General features: G+C 46.7%; 1 non-coding gene across 1 annotated transcript; it reads left to right on the forward strand.

Annotated features, from left to right (window-relative positions):
* The first annotated feature begins 943 nt into the window (after positions 1-943).
* On the forward strand, positions 944-1,047 carry LOC123569684 (U6 spliceosomal RNA). The gene has a single exon (XR_006693485.1). It is a non-coding gene; the product is annotated as a U6 spliceosomal RNA (small nuclear RNA).
* Positions 1,048-17,186: the final 16,139 nt, after the last annotated feature.

The raw sequence follows: 17,186 nt of genomic DNA on the forward strand, positions 1-17,186 counted from the left end.
TCCCTTGACCTCTTTCCTTGCCTATGGGTCATCTGAGTTCCACTGTTCTCCTAGGCAGAAAGCTTTAATATCCTTGGGGACATCTGACCCTAACCCCTTCTCTTGCTCTTTCTCCTTTACTACGTGTACCCATCCCACCTCCTGTGGTGGAGAAAGGACAGTTCAAGAGAAATTCATTCTCAAGGCTTGCCTCCTACTTAAACATCACAGGATACATTCCCTGGAAGGGGAAGGGTGCGTCTGTACTGGCTTCCTTAGAAACTTCGGAACAGAAAAAACGCCTCCTTTCCCTACCCCCTCCCCAATTCAAACAGGGGCTGGGAGAGAGGAAGAGATTATTGTTTCAGGGGGTGGGGAGTGTGGATGGACTGACTGCTGAAACTTCCTTTTCTTCTGGCACAGCCCTATTTGTAGAAGTGCCAGAGTCCTGGGGAGAAAAGCAAGAGAGGGAGAAAAAGAACATTCTTTGAGGGCATTTGGCTGCTCTTTTGTACTTGAGATCAAACAGAGAAGGTCCAGCGTCATGCCCTCCCCATCTTTCTGTCCCTACAATGAGGATGTCCTGTGGTGTGTCTCCTAAATGCACATGCACATGCATGCAAACACACACACACACACACACACACACACACCCCATCACACTGTTGAAACCAGAGCTGCTGGCTCCAGGGAGGGGAGTGAAGAAGCAGCTGTGGACAAGAATGGGTGGCCACATACCTGCCCTTCTGGGAGGTGACACTTCTATTACACCTCCACAGGTTTCATGTTAACCTCACCCTAGCTTTGGCCCAATGTTGTCAGGATGGGCAGAAGGATGGCAGAGTTAAGCTGGCCCAAAGCCAACAAGCAGAGTTCTCAGCAGGCCCTTGAAGTGCCAGCAAATCAGTTCCCCCAAGGACCAAATCTGGAGAAAACTCAGCTTAAAGCACAGCAGTAGCACATACTGGCTTCAGCAACACATATACTGAAATTGGAATGATACAGAGAGGATTAGCATGGCCCCTGCATAAGAATGATACGCAAATTGATGAAGCATTCCATATTTTTCAGTTTGTCAAGCATTGTATTCTTTTGAATAAAACCAACATGTCTATAACTTAACAAAGCAGCAGCATAGCAGCAGAAATTCAGCCTAGATCACTAGATGAACTTCAGTGATGACTGAGAGAAGCACCCTGGAGACTTCTTGAGGGTTGGAGGGAGCCCCCATCTTCCCTGAGGGATTGTCGGAAGGCAGGGTGCAGGCCCAGGATAAAGTTCGGGGTCTGGATTGCAGAAAGTGACCCTGGCAGCCCAAAACCTTTGGCGTCACTGAATCAGAAGGGATTTTGACTGGCCTCATGTCACCCCCAGTAGGCTGGGACTGGGGCTGTAATTGGCTGTAATTTGTTGATGAATGCAATTTGCAGCTGCCTTCTCTCCCTGTGACAGGCCTCAATTAGAGCCGCCAAAGGGATCTAGGGTGGGAGGGGGAGCTGGGATGTTGTTTCCAACTCCTTCCCCTGGTCCACTCTCAGCACTCTGCCCCATCCCGAAACAAGAGGAGGTTCTTGAGGCTAGTTAATTGTCCCCCAACTTGGCCAGGCACGGTGGCTCATGTCCGTAATCACAGCACTTTGGGAGGCCGAGGCGGGTGGATCATGAGGTCAGGAGATCGAGACTATCCTGGCTAACACAGTGAAACCCCGTCTCTACTAAAAATACAAAAAATTAGCCGGGTGTGGTGGCGGGCGCCTGTAGTCCCAGCTACTCAGGAGGCTGAGGCAGGAGAATGGCATGAATCCAGGAGGCGGAGCTTGCAGTGAGCTGAGATCACACCACTGCACTCCAGCCTGGGCGACAGAGCGAGTCTCCATCTAAAAAAAAAAAAAATTGTCCCCCCACTTACAGTCAGTGATATAATTTTAGAACAAGTGGAGAGTGAGAAAGGTATAAAATGAAGGCTGCCTTCCTGCAGGTTGGTCTGGACGCTATGGATTTTAAAACTTGACCACGTTTCATGTTTAGTACTTTCTTATTTATTTTAGAGCTCCTGAAAATTCTATAGATAGGAAGACTTTTGGGCTAAAATGTTTATTTCTATCTTATAGTCCTTTCTCCCTCTTGCCAGATAAAGGAAAAAAAAATGGAAATCAGAATGATGGAAAAGAGAGAGAGAAATAAGGCAATCAGCTCTCCACTGACATAGGATTTTTTTTTTTAGAGACAGAGTCTTGCTCTGTCACCCAGGCTGTGTGCTGGGGTGTGATCATAGCTCACTGCAGCCTTAACCTCTTGGGCTCAAGCTATCCTCCCACCTCAGCCTCCTGAGTAGCTAGGATTATAAGCATGTACCACAACGCCTGGCTAATTTTTAAATCAATTTTTTGTAGAGATGGGATCTTGCTATATTACCCAGGCTGGTCTTGAACTTCAGGCCTCCAGTGATCCTCCTGTCTTGGCCTCCCAAAACGCTGGGGTTAGAGGCATGAGTCATCATGCCCAGCCCCTGACATACTTTTTTTTTTTTTTTTTTTTGAGACAGATTCTCGCTCTGTCACCCAGGCTGGAGTGCAGTGACACCATCTCAGTTCACTGCAACCTCTGCCTCCTGGGTTCAAGCGATTCCTCTGCCTCAGCCTCCCGAGGAGCTGGGAGTACAGGAGCGCATCTCCACTCCTGGCTACTTTTTGTATTTTTAGGAGAGACAGGGTTCTGCCATGTTGGCCAAGCTGGTCTCGAACTACTGACTCAGGTGATCCACCCACCCTGGCCTCCCAAAGTGCTGGGATTATAGGCGTGAGCCATTGTGCCTGGCCTGACATACCATTTTAATCAGAAGAATCACTTGAACCCAGGAGACAGAGGTTGCAGTGAGCCAAGATCATGCCACTGAATTCCAGCCTGGGCGATTGAGCGAGACTCTGTCTCAAACAAACAGACAAAACCACTATTGGGACACTAGGGAATGTTTAGTCCAATGGCTTTCAAATTATTTTAAAAAGTAACAGGGCCAGGGCAGTGGCTCACACCTGTAATTCCAGCACTTTGAGAGGCCGAGGCAGGCGGATCACCTGAGGTCAGGAGTTCAAGACCAGCATGACCAACATGGAGAAACCCCGTCTCTACTAAAAATACAAAATTAGTTGGGCGTGGTGGTGCATGCCTGTAATCCCAGCTACTCAGGAGGCTGAGGCAGGAGAATTGCTTGAACCTGGGAGGTGGAAGTTGCAGTGAGCCGAGATCGCACCATTGCACTCCAGCCTGGGCAACAAGAGCAAAACTCCATCTCAAAAAAAAAAAAAAAAAAAAAAGTAACAGGGGCCAGGTGTGATGGCTCATGCCTATAATGCCAGCACTTTGGGAGGCCAAGGTGGGCAGATCACTTGAGGCCAGGAGTGGGAGACCAGCGTGGCCAACATGGTGAAACTCCATCTCTACTAAAAATACAAAAAAGTTAGCCAGGTGTGATCTCAGCTACTTGGGAGACTGAGGCAGGAGTATCACTTGAATTTGGGAGGTGGAGGTTGCAGTGAGGCGAGATTGTGCCACTGCACTCCAGCCTAGGCAACAGAGTGAGATTCCATCTCAAAACAAACAAACAAACAAAAATCTAACCTAGAAGCTCAAGGTGTAAAACAAGACACAACTGATCCAGTAAAAGTGGAACTGGGAGCTCTGAGCCCCTTTGGACTGGCCTCCTCTCTAAGTCCTGCCCCTCCTACCCCCTGCCTTGGTGGCCTCCCTATGATAGCTGTAAGGTTCAGTTAGATTGACCAACTCATCCCAGTTTGTCTGGCTTTATTTATTTATATTTTTTCTGAGTGGCCAGTGCAGTGTACCAGTCCCAACTAGCTCAATTTGTCTAGTTTTAGTGCTGAAAGTCCTGCATCCTGAGAAATATCTGGAACCTGGGCAAACCAGGACAGTTGGTTGCCCTAGGTTCAACAGAGCATGGTTTGAAAACTGCTGATACAATCCCTTTGATCTATTGATGAAGACACTGACCCCATAAGAGAAGTGGTAGTTTGAAGTTCCATAGACAGATTATCATGCCAGGAGTGACCTGCATTGGGGTGGTAAATATTGCTCCTCTGCCCTGTATCTCTGTGAGACGTAAAAGTGTCCATTGCCAAATCTCTCTTCTCCTTCAAGATCCCCTTTTATGAAGCCTTCCTTGGTTCCTCTAGAAAGAATGTGTTCTCTCTTCTAATTCTTCTTTTAGAGGACTTATCAAGTAGAGTTATTTTTAATCTTGGGTCTTTCCATTCAGACTGGAAGTTTCTTGGTTCCAAGTCCCGTTTGTTTTCGTATCCCTCAGCACCTAGTGCAGTGTCTGGCATAGAGTAGGCACTCAAAGATATTTTTCGATAGGTGGATGGATGGATAGGTGGACAGATGGATGGATTTGGAGGATGGGTGGATGAAGAGATGGATGGATAGATGAATGGATGGACTGCAGAATGGATAGATGGAATGGATGGGTAGAGAAAATGATGGATGCATGGAAGGCTTGGTGCCTTGTTGAAGGAGTGGAATGAAATAATTAGGAAGTTTCTAGGTAAGTTCTTCTTGCATCTTTCCCCCCTACTATGGCCATTTTCCCTGAATTTGATTTTTGGAATATCTAACGCACCTACGTTCAGATGCAAGGACCAAAACAACTTCCCAAGCCAATTAGAAGTCACTTAAATGTGTCATTTTTGGATGATTTGTGCCATTGCTTTCCTCCACAGAAAGTTATGATTTAGCTACACAAATACAATATTTGATGAAAATACCTCAAATAGGCAGCTGATGGCAATGACGAAGACTGTCTGAAAATAAAACAGCTTGAAAATATCTGACAGTGGAGAGTGTAGGAGGCAGGGGCCGAGAGTAAGCCACTGGTGCACATAGCAAGCAAGGCAATCAGGACTCGAGAACTGGAAAGGCAGGAATCATGAAAGGAGGATTCAAGACACACATTGGAAGGACTTCCCAATTATATTTGGAAGCTAAACATTAGACTAAATGATTATTCATGATTTTTAAACATTTTAATTTTGAGACAGGGTCTCATTATGTCACCTATGCAGGAGTGCGGTGGTGTGATTATAGCTCACTGTAGCCTCAATCTCCCAGGCTCAAGTGATCCTCTCACCTCAGCCACCTGAATAGCTGGGACTACAAGTGTATGCCACCATACCCAGCTATTTAAAAGAATTTTTTTTGACCAGGTGCAGTGGCTTATGCCTGTAATCCCAGCACTCTGGGAGGCCGAGGCAGGCACTTCACAAGGTCAGGAGATCAAGACCATCCTGGCTAACACAGTGAAACCCCGTCTCTACTAAAAATACAAAAATTAGCCAGGTGTGGTGGTGTGCGCCTGTAGTCCCAGCTACTGGGGAGGCTGAGGCAGGAGAATGGCGTGAACCTGGGAGGCGGAGCTTGCAGTGAGCAGAGATCGTGCCACGGGACTCCAGCCTGGGCGACACAGCGAGACTCCATCTCAAAAAATAAATAAATAAATAAATAAATAAATAAATAAATAAAAATAAAAGAATTTTTTTTAGTAGAGATGAGGTCTTGCTATGTTGCTCAGGCTAGTCTTGAGCTCCTGAGCTCAAGTGATCCTACTGCCTTGGTCTCCCAAGGTCTGATATTACAGGCATGAGCCAACGCACCCAGCCTATTCATGATTGTTGACCTACTACTCACTCAACTAAAATTTATTGAGCATCCATCCTGACCCATATATCAGGCTAAGCACTTTCACTTGTATTATCTCAGCCCATCATGCCTAGGGACAGGAAGATGTAGTTCATACACTCTTGATGTGCACATTTTTCTCGGGTGATCTCCTCCACACCCATGCTTTTAACCACAGAAGCTACTTTGACTCTCCGGTCCAGCTCTCCTCTTGTCCCACACCTTTCCTTTACCCCGCTGCTGACTCTCCCTAGATATCCACAGGTACCTCCAACTCAAGGGATTCCACACAGGACTCATCTGTTTTCCCACCAAACTTCTCCTCTGCCCAGATTCCCCATCTCTACTCATGGCACTCTCACCTGACCCACTCAACACGCAAGTCAGAACATGGGCATCAGCTCCTTTTCCCTGCCTGTGCCCCCCATGCTGGTCACCATGTCCAGTAATTCTACTTCCTAAATGCTTTGCAGATTTGCGTTTTCCTTTTCCTTCCCATGGGAGCTGCCCTAAATTCACATCCTTGCCATTTCTCACTGGGCTACTTCCCTAGCTTCCTTTTGCTCCCCTTCTCCCCTATCTCATATTCTGGAAATCCATTCTTCACTTAGTTGCCAGACTCATTTTTCCAAAATGCAAATCTGATCAGTCACACACCCTCCAAGCCTTTTGATGATACTCTAGCTGGTTTTAAAATAACATCCAAAATCCTTATCTTCTCCAACAAGAGCCTTCAAACTCTAACCACTCCTCCTCTTAACCCCTCACTTTGCTGCACCAAATCCCAGTACTTGCTGGCCTATGTACTTTCATCCCCATGCCTTTGCACAGGCGACTCCTGCTGCCTATGAATGCCTTTCCTCCCATTTATACCAATCTAATTCCTCCTTATTCCTCACGATTCAGTGTGTTGGATGTCACCTCCTCCAGGCAGACTCTCTGACTGCCCCTCTGCTCCTGAGTATGAGTGAGCTCCCCCTCTTCTGGCCTCTCACTGTGTCCAGTGCTTGTCTCTTCCTTAGTACGGATTACACTGTATTACAGTTGCCTGTTTCCTTGTCTGTCTCCCCCACTCAAATGTGAAATATTCCAGGACAGGTATGCTGTCTTTCACATCTGCATTCCTTGTGCTGCCTGTTTTGCCTGGCACGTAGTGTGCCCGGTAAATGTTTGTTGAGTGAATGTATGACTGGTAGTTCTCTATCATCTATAGGCCTTTGATCTCATTCCCTCTCATGGGACAGCCAATTCAGTACAGTTTAAGATAGGACTCAAGATGTGCTGTGGAAATCAGTACATTTTCCTCTAACCCCTTCCCCCATCTCTCTCAGAATTCGCCGGTGGCCACACCCTTGGCACAGACACAGGCAGCTCAGTCTGCAGAACGTCAGCTGGCAGCGAGCAGCCCTTCCCTTCCTCCCTGGCTCTGTCTTCACGCTCAGCACAAATCGTTTTTCCTTTTTGGGTGTTCAGAGCTCTGATAGCAGAGGGCTGGGTGGGAGTGTGGCAGAGCGGGCTGTCTGCAGGGAGGCAGAAAAGCGGGGTGTGGGAGAGCCAAGATGGGGGTGGAAGCATTGCTATGTAGGCCCTTTAGAGGGAGAAAGAAAATTTAGCTCCTCTTTGGGGCTGCCTGGGGCAGAGCAGCTGAGATGTGCTTGTCCCCTTTTGCTCTCTGGGGGCTGGGATAACCCTGTTGATATTTAGCCTCCTCCTGAGCGTTGGCAAGCCTTCCAAGAGAGAGAGAGAGACAAGGAGAGAGGGAGAGACTATGGATTTTCAAAACTGGCCCAGTACATTCCCTTGATACCAAGACACTGGGCATAATCTTGGGGGTCAGGCTATTGCTGTTTCCTTGTTTTGGAGAACATAGGAAAAGATAATCTGCCACATACCTCATTCATTCATTCAGCACCTGGGTGATGCCAGACACTGGGGACACAGATGAATAAGGCCCAGTGCTCCTCCTGGGGCTCACAGTAGAAGGGGCATGGGCTTGTAAGGAGATATGTTACAAGTGGGCTGGGATAATTGTGAGAGGAAGGGCTTGGCAGGCTTGGAGCAGAACAGGTCACTCTGTCCATGGAAAGAAGGTGATGTTGGGGCTCTGGGAGTGATTTCTGTACAGTCTTGTACTTACAACTACCTCCAACATCAGTTTCTGAGAGGAGACTCTGTTTAACTCTTCATGAAGACAGCAGCAGCAGCCACGGTAGAGAGTGTGGAATTTGGAGAAGGCAATGTGATTTCAGATCCTGGTTCACCACCTCATTCATTCATTCAGTAAATGCCTGGATCCGCTGTGAACAATTGACATCAGTTCTCTGAACTTCAGTTTTATCATCTATGTAATTGGGATAGTGGTGACACTCACCTCACCATTCTGTTAGGAGGATTACATGAGCTCATATACGTGACAATGCTTTGTAAACTGGAAAGTGCTGTGCAAATATGAGCTGCTAATTACCCTTCCATCTATCCACTGATTCAGTCAACAAGTAACTAACAAGTGCCCTCTTCTAAGGGCCTGAAAAGGCCCTTTTCGAGGCAGGAGTCTGTTTCTTGCATGCGTGCATGTGTATGTGTGTGTGTCGGGGGGTTGCTGTGTGTGACTGTAGCGCACCTTCATTAAGCGGCAACCATCTGCTCTGTCTGAAGGGAAGTCCTAGCTTCCCCAGCTCCCAGCCCTCGTCCCCAGTGCAGGCGGGCAGGGACACGTTCTACAGTCTCCCCACTGAGGGATGCTGCTGCACACAGGAGGCCGGCAGGGCGTGTGAATCACCAGCCTTAGTCACCGTTCTGCCTATGAGGCTTCTCTTCCCTACCAGATGATGAACTCAAAATAAAAATACAGCTGAAGAGCGAGTTAGCATTCCAGGCTGTCTCTGAGAGGCGTCTGAGCCACCAGGAAAGGAACTGAATGCATTATTTTGCACTTCTCCCAGCCCCCAACACTCACATCAGGAGCATCCTGGGTAACCTCAGAGTTGGGGGGCAGCAGAGAGAGGGACGCCAGGTTTGTTGGTGAGGGTGGGAGACTGAGGGTGGCTTTCCTCACTGTCACTGTCTCAGCAGGTCCTGTCCAGCCACATTATCAGCTCCAATTTGTGTACAGTGCTTTGTGGCTTACAAAGTGCTTTGATACACTTTCTCTCATTTGATGCTCATGAGAACCTTGTGAGGGAGTTACTGGAAGGCAGAATTGCCTGGAGGTCCAGTGTGTGGCTTCTGGAGCCGAACCTGCCTGACTTTGCATCTGTTTTTGTTGCCTGCTGGCTGTGGGACTTTGAGCAAATCCTTTAGCCTGTTTTTAAAAAATTCATTAGTAATAGTTTTTTTTTTTTTGAGACGGAGTCTCACTTTGTTCCCCAGGCTGGAGTGCAGTGGTGTGATCTCTGCTCATTGCAATCTCTGCCTCCTGGGTTCACGCCATTCTCCTGCCTCAGCCTCCCAAGTAGCTGGGACTACAGGCGCCTGCCACCATGCCCGGCTAATTTTTTGTATTTTTAGTAAAGACGGGGTTTCACCGTGTTAGCCAGCATGGTCTCAACCTCCTGACCTCGTGATCCGCCTGCCTCAGCCTCCCAAAGTGCTGGGATTATAGCCGTGAGCCACAGCGCCTGGCCTAATAATTTTTTTTTTTTTTGAGACGGAGTCTTGCTCTTTCGCGGGGCTGGAGTGCAGTGATGCAATCTCGGCTCACTGAAACCTCCGCCTCCCAGGTTCAAACAATTCTCCCACCTCAGCCTCCTGAGTAGCTAGGACTACAGGCGCACACCACCACACCCAGCTAATTTTTTTTGTATTTTTAGTAGAGACAGGGGTTTCACCATATTGGCCAGGATGGTCTCGATCTCTTGACCTCGTGATCCACCCGCCTCAGCCTCCCAAAGTGTTGGGATTACAGGTATGAGCCACCACGCCCGGCCAGTAATTATTTTTGTAGAGATGGAGTCTCACTACATTGTCCAAGCTGGTCTTGAACTTTTGACCTCAAGCGGGCCTGCTGCCTCAGCCTCCCAAGTAGCTGGGATTACAGGTGCCCGCCACTGTGCCTGCCTAATTTTTGTATTTTTGGTGGAGATGGAGTTTCACCATCTTTTCCAGGCTGGTCTCAAACTCCTGACCTCGTGATCTACCTGCCTCGGCCTCCCAGAGTGCTGGGATTACAGGCATGAGCCACTGTGCCCGGCCCAGTTTTCTCATTTTCAAAATGGAGGTACTGGCTGGGCACGGTGGCCTATGTCTGCAATCCCAACAATTTAGGAGGCCAAGGCAGGCAGATCAGCTGAAGTCAGGAGTTCAAGACCAGCCTGGCCAACATGGTGAAACCTTGTCTCTAATACAAAAAATTAGCTGGGCATGCTGGTATGCGCCTGTAATCCCAGCAACTTGGGAGGCTGAGGCAAGAGAATCGATTGAACCCAGGAGGCAGAGGTTGCAGTGAGCTGAGATTGTGCCACTGCACTCCAGCCTGGGTGACAGAGTGAGACTCTGTCTCAAAAAAATAAATAAGTAAATACATAAAATGGAGATACTCATAGTACTGGTTTTTTTTTTTGGTTTTGTTTTTGTTTTTTATGTTTTGAGACGGAGTCTCACTCTGTTTCCCAGGCTGGAGTGCAGTGGCACCGTGTCGGCTCACTGCAACCTCCGTCTCCTGGGTTCAAGCAATTCTCCTGCCTCAGCCTCTGGAGTAGCTGGGATTACAGGTGCTCACCACCACGCCTTGCTGATTTTATATTTTTAGTAGAGATGGAGTTTCACCATGTTGGCCAGGCTGGTCTCAAACTCCTGACCTCATGTGATCCACCCGCCTCGGCCTCCCAAAGTGCTGGGATTACAGGCGTGAGCTGCCGTGCCCAGCCAATAGTACAGTTTTTATAAGGTTAATAGTTTTTTAATCTGTTTATTGTCTGTCTCCCCAAATTAGAGCAAAAGCCATAGTAAAGAGGGATCTTTGTTTTTTAGGACACTGTCTGACACAGGGAGGTTTGCAATAAATATTTGTGCAATGAATGAATAAGAGGCTTAGAACAATGCCAGGCACATAGTAGACACTATGTGTGCTAGCTATTATTATAGGATTTTTTCCATTTGGGCAATGTAGAAACTGAAGTTTAGAGAATTTAAGTGAATTGCCTAAAGTCACAAAGCTAAGATGTGGCAGATTTGGAGCTTTAAATAAAGCTGCTACTCTAAAATAAGGGTCCCTCCTCCCACACTGTGACTACCCCAGTTCCTCCTCTTCTTTCCTTTCTTTAATCTCTTTCCTTACCTTCCCCAGATACTCATTAAAATTGAGCGACAGAGTTAATCCACTTCCTTGTCTGCAGTATAGAAAGCTGTAAAACTGGCCTGGCGTGGTAGCTCACGCCAGTAATCCCAGCACTTTGGGAGGCTGAGGCAGGCGAATCACGAGGTCAGGAGTTCAACCAACCTGGCCAAGATGGTGAAACCCTGTCTCTACCAAAAATACAAAAATTAGCTGGGTGTGGTGGCAGGTGCCTGTAATCCCAGCTACTTGGGAGAATAAGGCAGGAGAATTGCTTGAATCCAGGAGGCAGAGGTTGCAGGGAGCCGAGATTGCGCCACTGCACTCTAGCCTGGGTGACAGAGCAAGACTCCATCTCAAAAAAAAAAAAAGAAAGCAAGCTATGGAACTTTCGGCAAGTCACATAACTTCTGTGCAGCACAGTTTCTTCATCTGTAAAATGGACATCATAATAGAACCCATCTCACAGTTCCAGCTTTGTGAGTATTAAGTGACAGTTATACGTAGTGATGGACACATAGTAATAGCTCAATACACAAAATCTATTAATCATCACCTTTTGGGGGACCACGAGAACATATCTAAGATTTAGATTCATAGAATGTTAGAGTTGGAAGGGATCTTACAGAATATGATCCAATTTTAAAATTGGATCACGTATGAGAAATAAAAATTTTCACATATAAGAAAATAAAAACCCAGAATCATTTGACTTGCCCCAATACAATACTTGAGCTGGTCACAGTAGCTCACACTTGTAATTCCAGCACTTTGGGAGGCTGAGGTGGGTGGATCACCTGAGGTCAGAATTTGAGACCAGCCTGGCCAACATAGTGAAACCGCATCTCTACTAAAAATACAAAAAATTATCTGGGCATGGTGGCAGGTGCCTGTAATCTCAGCAAGTAGAAAGGCTGAGGCAGGAGAATTGCTTGAACCTAGGAGGTGAAGGTTGCAGTGAGCCGAGATCGTGCCATTGCACTCCAGCCTGGGCAACAAGAGCAAAACTCCTTTTCAAAAAAAAAGTACAATACTTATTTTTTAAAATTTATCACCTGGGAGAAATTGGGTAAAGTGTTACAGGCACTCTGTCTACTATCTTTACAACTCTTTTGTAAACCTAAAATTATTTCAACATAAACATAACAACAGCAACAACAATAGCTGTTGCAACTATTTCTTAAAAAAAAAAAAATCACGCAAATTACAGGGCAGAGAGAAGATGAGGGTGTGTGGGGAGTGGAGATGTGTTTGGCATATTCTTCTCCAATTACTTTATTCCTTCCCAAAAGAAATATTGATCCATATTCTAGTACATTTTATGCTGTCTTCTGCTATAGCCAACCTGTTGAACTCATCCATTTCTTTCTTTCTTTCTTTCTTTCTTTCTTTCTTTCTTTCTTTCTTTCTTTCTTTCTTTCTTTCTTTCTTTCTTTCTTTCTTTCTTTTTTGTGACTGAGTTTCGCTCTTTCTCTCAGGCTGGAGTGCAGTGGCACAATCTCAACTCACTGCAACCTCTGCCTCCTGGGTTCAAGCGATTCTAGTGCCTCAACGTCCTGACTAGCTGGGATTATAGAGGCGCCCACCACCACTCCCAGCTAGTTTTTTTTTTTTTTTTTTTTGAGACGGAGTCTCACTCTGTCGCCCAGGCTGGAGTACAGTGGCCGGATCTCAGCTCACTGCAAGCTCCGCCTCCCGGGTTCACGCCATTCTCCTGCCTCAGCCTCCCGAGTAGCTGGGACTACAGGCGCCCGCCACCTCGCCTGATTAGTTTTTTGTATTTTTTAGTAGAGACGGGGTTTCACCATGTTAGCCAGGATGGTCTCAATCTCCTGACCTCGTGATCCACCCGTCTCAGCCTCCCAAAGTGCTGGGATTACAGGCCCAGCTAGTTTTTATATTTTTAGTAGAGATGGGGTTTCACCATGTTGGCCAGGCTGGTCTTGAACTCCTGACCTCAGGTGATCAGCCCACCTTGGCCTCCCAAAGTGCTGGGATTACAGGCATGAGCCACAGAGCCCAGCCGTATCCATTGATTTCTTAATTTCAGATACCCTATTTTTCAGTGTCCATTTGTGGATTTTTTTATCAGAAAACCATTTGATTTTTTTAGATTGTAATTCTCTGTTGAAATTCTCCATATCATGTCCATCTTTTCCTCTATTTTCTGAATATATTAATGATAATTATTTAGAAGTCCTTGTCTTCTAACTCTGATGTCTGTATCATCTGTGGATCCACATCTTATGTATTTTTATTTATCAGTCATATATTTTTGTCTTTCACATACTTTGCTATTTTTGACTGAATGCTGGTAAAATACATACAAAAGCACTATTGAGGCTCCATAAGATGTTTATTTTCCACCAGAGACAGTTTACACAGTCCTCTGCAAGACAGAAAGTGTGGTTAATCCAATCAGGAACTCCAATGAGTCCAGGCTGTATTACAGATTTGGTGAGGCTCAGTTCATCTCTGTTTGAGTCCATTCCTAGGATGTGACTCTACTCAGCTTACAGTTGAGGGCATGGCCGACTGTGTCCTCAACACCAAGACAGGCATAAGAATTTCCACTCTGCTTTTCAGAGATGTGTTGGTTTCTTTATTTTATTTTATTTTTTTGAGACAGAATTTTGCTCTTGTTGCCTAGGCTGGAGTGCAATGGCGTGATCTCAGCTCACCACAACCTTCCCCTCCCAGATTCAAGTGATTCTCCTGCCTCAGCCTCCCTAGTAGCTGCGATTACAGACATGGGCCACCATGCCCGGCTAACTTTGTATTTTTACTAGATGGGGTTTCTCCATGTTGGCCAGGCTGGTCTCGAACTCCTGACCTCAGGCGATCCACCTGCCTCAGCCTCCCAAAGTGCTGGGATTACAGGCGTGAGCCACCACACCCAGCTTCCAGTTTATCTCTTTAGTTTTCCTCCCTGCATAGCTTCAGACTTCAGCAGATGTTAGGAGAGGGAATCTGGCTACCTATTTAAGACCTCTTGATGGGTCTTAGTGGCTCATGCCTGTAATCCCAGCACTTTGGGAGGCTGAGGTGGGAGGATTGCCTGAGCCCAGGAGTTCAAGACCAGCTGGGCAACATAGTGAGATTCTGTCTCTAAATTTTTTTTTTTTTTTTTTAATTAACTGGGTGTGGTGGCACCAGCTGATAGTCCCAGCACTTTGGAAGGCTGAGGTGAGAGGATTGCTTGAACCCAGGAGTTTGAGACCAGCCTGGGCAACAAAGCAAAACCCTGTCTCTACAAAAAGTAAAAATAATTAGCCAGGTGTGGTGATGCATGCCTACGGTACCAGCCACTCGAGAGGCTAAGGTGGGAGGATCACTTGAGCCCAGGACTTCAAGGTTGCACTGAGCTATGTTCAAGCTACTGTACTCCAGCTGGGGTGAAAGAATGAGACCCTATCTCTTAGAAAAAAAAAAAAGAGAGAGAGAGAGAGACAGAGAAAGGGGCCCTTCAAGTATCCCATTTTGTGTTTCCAGTCCCCGTGTGAGTGTCAGAAACTCTGCTGGCTTCTCTGCCTGGCAGCAATGCCTTCCGTGTGGGACAAACCCAGATTATCAATCTCTAGTCTTATCTAGAGCTAGAAAGTGCTCCCGGGGAAAAGGAACTGCAGATCTCCATTCCTCTCAGAAAGGTGAACCCTTCTCTGTAATGTCAGTCTCTCTTATGAATTTCTGCAGCTCTCTGATGCTTTCATAAATATCATTTTGCAGTTTACCTGGTTTTTAGTTGTTCCCAGAGGAACTAACTATTGGCTTACTGTGAACTATTTTGTCCTATTCAGAAATACTCCCAAGATATATTCTTATGGATTGAATATATTGTCACAGGTTTTGTTGGAAAAAAATCTATTGCAAAATCATTTTTTCCTTTCTCTCTTCTTCTTCCCCCCACCTCCAGCCCTCTAGATGTAGGTATAGAGAAAGAAGCACCTTGGGTCAATTCCAGATCTCCTACTCACCTAGTGTATGGCATTAGAACATTTATTTAAACTCTCCGCCTCTCAGTTTGATCTGAAAATGAGGATACTGTGAAAATTAAGTGAGGTAACACTGTATGGCACCCAGCACGAAGGCTGGCACATGGATTTTAATGCCTTTCACCTCTTTCTTCTCTCTCCTCTCCCCACAGCTAATTTGAGTAAGCTTCCTCTTAGTGGCTGGGGGAGTTTTCCCACGAAGGGATCAAAGCTTAGTGGTTTAGGGCCGGGTGCGGTGGCTCATGCCTGTAATCCCAGCACTTTGGGAGGCCGAGGCGGGAGGATCACCTGAGGTCAGGAGTTTGAGACCAGCCTGGCCAACATGGCGAAACCCCATCTCTACTAAAAATACAAAAATTAGCTGGGCGTGGTGGCGGGCACCTGTAATGCCAGCTACTGGGGAGGCTGAAGCAGGAGAATCACTTGAGCCTGGGAGGCAGAGGTAGCAGTAAGCCCTGATGGTGCCACTGCACTCCAACCTGGGTGACAAAGAGAAATGCTGTCTCAACAAAAAAAAAAAAAGAAAGAAAGAAAAGCTTAGTGGTTTTAGTGGTTTTGTTTGTTTGTTTGGTTTGTTTTTTGAGACGGAGTCTCACTCTGGCTCAATCTCGGCTCACTGCAACCTCCACTTCCCGGGTTCAAGCGATTCTCCTGCCTTAGCCTGCCGAGTAGCTGGGCCTATAGGTGCGTGCCACCACGCCTGGCTAATTTTTTTAAATTTTTAGTAGAGACGGGGTTTCACCATGTTGGCCAGTCTGGTCTCGAACTCTATCTTGGCCTCCCAAAGTGTTGGGATTACAGGCGTCAGCCATCATGCCCGGCCAGCTTAGTAGTTTAAAGGTAGTTTCTCCACTGACTACTAGAAAGGCAGTCAATGCGTCTAGTCTTGGGGTGAAAGGAGATAAAGCAGGGTCTTTACTCACAACATGTGGTCCTTGGAAATGACAATTTCAGGATGTGGAGAGGCTAAGAGTAATTTAGAAGAGATAATGGAGCTTTCTAGGGCCAAGCTGGGTCCATGCCCATAGCTATCTGGAGGTGGAGGACACTCATGGGACAGAGCTACTCAAATCTGTCACTCTTCAGTCGCCTTCCTCAGCCTCCTAGACAAGGCACTTAGATGCACGGTTTCATTTAAACTCTAAACAGAAGCAGTGGTGTGCTGGACTTAGCTCAAACCATCTTGGATATTGAGAGCTGAATGTTGAATTTTCAGGAATTTTATGACCTGGTTGACTTCATGTTGGTAACTTAAAATCTGCAATGGTGAGTTGGGTGCTGTGGCACGCACCTGTAATTCCAGCTACTCAGGAGGTTGAGGTGGGAGGATCACTTGAGATCAGGAGTTCAAGACTAGCCTGGGCAACAGGGTGAGACCCCCATCTCAAGGAAAAAAAATAAAAGCTGCCATGGTGCATGGTGAGAATATTTATATGATGGATGGAAACCAACGAACACTACAAAGAAAGGATTTGCTTTTCTTCCGGAGAGCCAGTTGTTAAACATTTACTAGCATACCACTGAACATAAGTGTTTTTACCAATTTATATTTGAGTAAACTGAGGCTTTGAGACCCAAGTTCTCTCAGAGTATAAGTGGCATAGCCAGTATTAAAACCTGTATCTATTTGGGTCCAAAGCCCATGAGTACTTTCTCCTGGGGATATCAACTGTTGTTTTGTTTTGTTTTTGAGACATTGTCTTGCTATGTTGCCCAGGCTGGTCTCACAGGCTAGAGTGCAGTGGCACAATCATGGCTCACTGCAACATCCGCCTCCCAAGTTCAAGTGATTCTCCTGCCTCAGCCTCCCAAGTATCTGGGACTACAGGCACCTGCCACCGTATCAGGCTAATTTTTGTATTTTTAGTAGAGACGGGGTTTCGCCATGTTGGCCAGGCTGGTCTCGACCTCCTGACCTCAGGTGATCCCCCCGTCTCGGCCTCCCAAAGTGCTGGGATTACAGGCGTGAGCTACCACGCCCAGCCCATCTATTATTTTTGTTCTCAGGATGGTCATATATAACCCCAGTAAAGGAAGAAATAAAAATGCTGTACTCCCCTTCCCACCCCTACTCCCTGCCCCAGTGTGAGTATCCAAAGAACATCAGAATCTCACTTCTGCTTGCTGTGATCCTGACCATGACCCCAGGCCCAAGCAGTCTTCCCTTAATCATTCCCATTCTACAGACTGGGAGGAAGCCTTATAAGGTTCAGTGACTCCCAGCCCCGGGCTCACACATTAGTGCCAGGACT

This window comes from Macaca fascicularis, chromosome 16 (assembly GCF_037993035.2).
Source record: "Macaca fascicularis isolate 582-1 chromosome 16, T2T-MFA8v1.1".
NCBI lineage: Eukaryota > Metazoa > Chordata > Mammalia > Primates > Cercopithecidae > Macaca > Macaca fascicularis.